We start from the raw sequence: 6380 nt of genomic DNA on the forward strand, positions 1-6380 counted from the left end.
GGCAGAACCAGTCCATGTGCTTTTTCTCATAACTGTGTGGGGTAAGGTATTCTATGAATTCCCCAATTAAAGGGAGTAATACAGGATTTTTGAAAGCCGTCATCTGAACAAAAAGCAATACTGTCAGGGTACATGTACTCATACTCGTACAGTCTGAAAGAAAAAGTTACTAAACATGTTCATTGCTTTCATTTTAAAATTTGCAAATGAGGTTAAGTGTCTGTGGAAAAAGCAATGATGGAATACAGTGGTTAAAACTGCACCAACAATAATTTTGCATTTTAGAAATTTACATTTCATTTTTATTTTACAACATTTATTCGTACATATCTGGGCGATATAAAAATATACATTTAAAATCGTACAATATTAAGGATATGAATATAATGAATTAAACATACAAAAGTACACTTCCCACAATAATGTTCAGTGGACTGCAAAAGTATTCATAGTACAGGCATTTTAGCAGAAATATTTGGTCAACCTCCCACAAATTGCAACAAAAGCAAACTCAACAGATTTTGATTCCTGGATATGTCCTCAGTGACAGAAAAACGTCCTAAGGGATCCTCCAGGGGGAAAGTCCTGAAATCATGGAAATCCAATATGGCCGTCACCCGGCTTCGGGGAAAATGAGAAAATTGTAAAGATTGATATTTTAATATGTAAATTGTAAATATATGTTTTTCTGCATTCTAATTGTTTGTAGTTATGGTCAGTATATTGATATACAAGAATAATTAGAAAAAAGTGAAATGTATTGAGGGTAAAATAAAAAATTATAGCTTTTTTGTCCAAAAATGTCAATTTTTTGTCCCGAAAATTTTTTTTTTTTACCTGATACTGATTTTGGCTCCTGGAAAAAAAAAAGAAGAAACGTTGAAGACACAAGATGAAATCAAGTCGATGGCAATACAATATAATTATGTAAGTCATTGAAACATGACAAAATTCACGATTCCACTCGGGGCAATCACATCTGCATGACGAAGGTTTCGAAATGAAAATGAAAATTCACATTAAACTCAGAAACTACATCCATTATAAACTTACTATACATGTTGATAAAAATCAAGCGTATTAAAGTTAGAACTCGACAATGTCGTCATCATCCTTATCATTGTCACATGGAGTGTTTGTGCAGCCAGAGCCCCTGCAGTTTCCAGAAGCTGGAGTGCACGCAATGTTGTGCTTCTTGCATGTGCATCTCATGGTACTACATTCAGCCTGGCAGTTGCACCTAATGACACGTAACATCTTTTCAGGAGCTGGAGCTATTGATGTCTGAAGTGGCACAAAACCCTCGTCACACTTCTGCCAACCCCAGTCTGTCGGAAGAAGTTCATCTGCACATCCTTTCCATTCTTGGACTTGCAGATACACGCGCAGGCTGTGACACTTTGCTGCTTCTGATGTTGGTGGTAACGTCTGTGGTTGCATGTGAGAGGAGCTCCAAGCCATCTTGTCCCAGTACCGCTGATACCGGAGGGTGTCCAGAGTGTCAGTTGACTTTCCATTGTAGATTATCACCAATGTTTTTTCTCCTGCATCTGCCACATCACATACGGAAGCTGGATATGCATCAAAAACAAGAGTCCATGAGCCAGACCAAAATTTGGTACCAAATTGCGGGATAAAACGAGACACCATTTTTTGAGTAGGTTATGACCGCCAGTTTAAGAATCCGCTTGCTTGCCATTTCAAAAGCGTAGCTTTCTTGGGGAAATCCGCTAGGGGGCGCTTTGAGGGGACAAAATTCTGATTTTCTTTTTTATGCAGATTTTGCAACTAGATGCAATGGACAATCATCCTAAATCAAGTTGGAGGCTATATATGTAATGTAAAAGGTAAAATTTTGACAAATTGTTTCAATTTTTTAGCTTAAATGAATAGAAATTACAAATTTCAAATGCGATTTTCTAAAAACATTCTATTTTTTCCAGCATAATCAAAACCTGACGGATGTTGACCCATGCTATGAATACTGGTCGTCTGTGAGAGTCGTGAGACATTGTATAGGTGTCGTTGCTGATCATCAAAATCAGTTGGAAATCCAAAATGGCGTCCAAGATGGCCACCAGAACTACATCATTGAGGTATGGATAATCTTCTTTTGTGTTTCATCTCCAAAGAATTTGAGTTCGAAGATGAGTATAGAATTTTTTCGAATTATGCATCCATTTTACTTTTTTCTCAAGACTAAATTTGGCATTATTTTTCAGGTGAACGCAGAGTATGAACAGCATAAAAATGGACCCGACAAGCTCCCAACCTGCAAAGAGGCACAAGCCTGATTGTGGTGTTTGCATTCTTTGTAAAAAGGAAGTTGCAGTAGAAAAATTAACTGGACCAAAAGACTTATCTTCATGGTTAACATTGCTTAATGCTGCAAAAATACGTAATTATGAACCTGTTTTGCAGTTTTCCGATTCTATAGAACAAGTACCAGAATCTATCAGATACGAAACACCTTGCCGAAATCGTTTTACTAACAAAAAAAGACCTCGAGGCTCAACGTGCAGGTCAATGTGGAAGTGTTTTGCCGCAGTCCACGATAACAGAACCAACTCGAGCTCGAAGACAATCTACGGATGTTTCTGAACGGGTTTACCCCATCAAATGTATATTTTGTGACCGGGAGTCAAAATATGCAAAGGGGCGGTCACGTGAAAAACTCGTTAAATTCCGCGAATTGCGGGTGGATGAAACATTGCGGTCAGTTGCGGTGCGAAATATTGCAATGCCTGGCAGAACAGGAAAAAGTTGCGAAATCGACAATAGAATTTTGGCCTTGACATCCAGGGAAATAGTCGCTGCGGAAGCTCACTACCACCATTCCTGTTATAAAGACTACACAAGGATGAGACCTGAAAAACCAACTCAGGAGACGGACGATGCCGAGGAGGCAGCATACAAGGCTGCAGAGTCGGATGGTTATGAGCAATTGTTCGATTATATCCGAACATCGCTTATTGATAATCCCTCGATTGTGCCGTTATCTCAACTCACCTTAAAACTTGAAGAATACATGCATACCCTCGGTATAGCCATAATCAAGCCATCGACAAAAAAGCACATACACCGTGTCCTTGAGACAAAGTTCGGGTCTACTCTTCAGTTCATAGTGAACTACAATAACAGAGTACTGGTGACGTCCAATTCCCTTACCAAGGAAAATTTTGCCATGAAAGAACAGTTGCGGTTACTTTTAGCTGATCCTTCTGATTCCAAGGGGGACATTTCAAGAATTGCTGCGCGTCTCCAGAATCATATCAAAGATGCACAGACCCCGCAGCAATGGCCCATGTATCCACAAGAACTGACACAGGACTCAATTCTGATACCCCAGTCACTTGAACTATTCCTCACCGTCTTGCTAACTGAGCATTCAGACACCCAAAAATGTAGTTCCCGTAGCTATAGGATTACACACTCCCTTGCTCAGGATATAGTTTATCATGTGAGCACTGGCCGAAACAAGCAACCAAAACACATTCTCTTGCCATGGGCTGTAAAGTCCATTACAGGAAATACAGAAACAATTCGATTGCTAAATCGTCTGGGACATGGTATATCATATACAAAACTTGAAGAATTGGAGACTGCCTTGTGTTTGGAGAAGCTATGGATGGAGGAACACAGTGGCACAGCCTTGCCGTCCAGTATTTTCCCCCATGTCCCTACAGTCCTTGCTTTTGATAATATCAATCGGTTGGAAGAGACCTTAAGCGGAGCTGGAACATCTCATCGCGTAAATGGTATCATTGTGCAGCCAAGAGTGATTGGACCTCTACCTCCTAAAAGACGAGAAAACCTTCCCAGAGAGAGGAAGAGAACTTTGCCACCACAGAACGTTGTCATGCCACCTTACTACACGAGCCAGAGAAAGAGTCCACCAGCAGTGTCCCTAGGAGAGCCGACAGTTCTTGAAGATAGTGCTTCATTGTTGGCTCGGGAAAAAAACCTAGTTTGGTCGCTTTTGCGACAACAACAACCTACAGGCCAAACGATGAGTGCCTGGACCGGCTTCAATATTGTGACTCGCCAGGACATCCCTTCAATCACAAAGGATACGATCGGGTACCTCCCAACAATTAATGCACCTGCTACTAATATGTCTTCGGTGCATCAAGTACTGGTTAAAGCCATGAGTTACATGAATTCATTACAACTCTCAGAGATAGTTTGTGTTTTTGATCAGGCACTCTACGCCAAAGCGGCCGAGATTGTGTGGAATGACCAGGCTCGATTCAGTCCGATCATTCTTCCGATGGGAACATTCCGTACTATGTGTAACCTGCTTTCAATACTCGGCAAGCGCTTTGGAGATGCAGGGCTTCGTGATCTAGCTGTAGAAAACAACATTATCGCGGAAGGTTCAATATTGAAAGTTCTTGATGGTAGACACTACAACAGAGGAGTCAGTCTTCATAAGATTGTGTATGAGGGTCTACTCAGGTTGTTATGGCAGGGTTTCTTCTCAGAGATAGAATCCCGACAAAGCCTCAGAGATGTTCTTGACGTCGCACTCCAAGAGTTGGGCGCCATTTCCAGTAATCCAGATAGTGAAACAATGCAAAAATTGCTGTCACATCAACCAACAGTTCGCATTCTGAACCTGTTTTCTCAGTATTGTGACGAAATGCGGAATGAGAGAGGACCAATGGCTGCGTTCTCGATGACATATGTCGACATTGTTGAAATCCTGCTAGCCATGATTCGCGCTTCACGCGAGGGCAACTGGTCCCTCCACCTTCATTCAGTAAGGTCACTGCTACCCTGGTGTTTCGCTTATGATAAAGTGAATTATGCGAGGTATTTGTCAGTGTATCTCGCACAGATGTCGAGGCTGGTGTATGACCATCCAGAGATATACAAACAGATGATGGATGGAGGATTCTCTGTGCAGCTGAGTGACAATAACCCTTTTGGTCGTGTACCAGTGGATCAGACGCTTGAGGAGACCATAAATAAGGACACTCAGACGACAGGGGGAACCAAGGGATTCAGTTTGAATACATCTGCAGTGGCAAGATATTACCTTAGCGCAGAGTTCCGTAGCATGGTGTTAAGGCAAATCTGACAGTTGACAGACGGAGATGAAGGAGAAAGAAAAGTGAGCCACCCAGACCTTGGAAATCGTAGAATGCAAAAGGATGAGAGAGATGTCCAGGCAGTTTCACAATTGCTGCAAACAAGCTGGGTTCACCCGTTTGCCAGAGAAGATATGCAAATCTCCAGCCTTTCGACTGGAATCCATAGTTCCAGATGGTGTTAAAAAGGATTTGATAAGAGCAGAGCAGGTCGGTCGAAGTGCTGCAAAGAAATTTGTGGATGAAAGACTTAGTAAAGGAGAAAAGTTCTACGACCCTTTAACAAAGCTGAAGCTCAAAACGTTTGCCTCAATGCAAGTGACGAAGAAAACAGCTGCTGGCAATCGAGAAATCGTGCTGAAGGCCGAGAACCGCTTGTTCGGAAGGATGCTCCTCATTGGTTGCAGTAGGCAACTGGACATGCAGGAAGTGTTGAGGCACACTTTGGGGACAATACCCTGGGCACTGGCCAACCACGATGGATCTCTGAAAAAGACCGCCAAGGCAGCACTTGCTAACCATCTTGAAAGTGGTGTGCTTCCAGAGGAAACTACACCTCGACCTTCCGTAGCAATCATCGACGGTATGGGACTTGTTCAGAAACTTGATGGAAATAAATTAACATTTGTGGAAATATCCGAGAGGCTGCTAAAGATGGCTCTCGCAAGTCACCCAGACAGTAAAAGAGTAGATGTGGTGTTTGACATATACTTAGACTCATCAATCAAGGATGCGGAAAGGGTCAATCGTGGTGCTTACCGGGGCATCTTATTTTCACAGATAATGCCCACTCACACGGTCAGAAACTGGAGAGGAATACTCTCTAGCCCAGCAAGCAAGCGTCAACTTACGCGATTCGTTGCCAGTGACCGGCAGCAGAGACAATCATTGATCGGTGAGAAAGAACTCTACGTAACAGCCGATTCGAAATGCCTCCGAATTACGCAGGATACTGTGATGGAAGTGCGTGAACTTGATTCGTCGCATGAGGAAGCAGACACTAGGGTTTTGCTACATGCGTCACACGCTGCTCGATCGGGTTTCAAATCAGTCGTCATTGTTGCCGAAGACACTGATATTCTTGTGCTTCTCTTGGCATTCAATGCTCATATCAGCACCCGCTTATGTATGCGACTTTCGTACAAGGGAAGGATTCGACTCTTTAGCATTGACACGATTGAAGCGAGAATAGGACTTGATGGCAATTCGTTGCTGGGTCTACACGCATTCACAGGGTGCGATTCGGTCAGTGCATTCTCAGGTATGGGCAAGATCAAGGGACTGAAG

At 42.5% G+C, this 6380-nt stretch overlaps 1 long non-coding RNA gene across 1 annotated transcript; it reads left to right on the forward strand.

Moving 5' to 3' along the window:
* Positions 1 to 1780: 1780 nt before the first annotated feature.
* Positions 1781 to 2584, forward strand: LOC147035457 (uncharacterized). Its single transcript, XR_015062140.1, has 3 exons — positions 1781 to 1847; positions 1944 to 2096; positions 2223 to 2584. It is a non-coding gene; the product is annotated as an uncharacterized LOC147035457 (long non-coding RNA).
* Positions 2585 to 6380: the final 3796 nt, after the last annotated feature.

The sequence above is a fragment of the Eptatretus burgeri genome, chromosome 1, assembly GCF_056783735.1.
Source record: "Eptatretus burgeri isolate ZD-2024b chromosome 1, Ebu_testis_v1, whole genome shotgun sequence".
NCBI classification, from domain to species: Eukaryota; Metazoa; Chordata; class Myxini; order Myxiniformes; family Myxinidae; genus Eptatretus; species Eptatretus burgeri.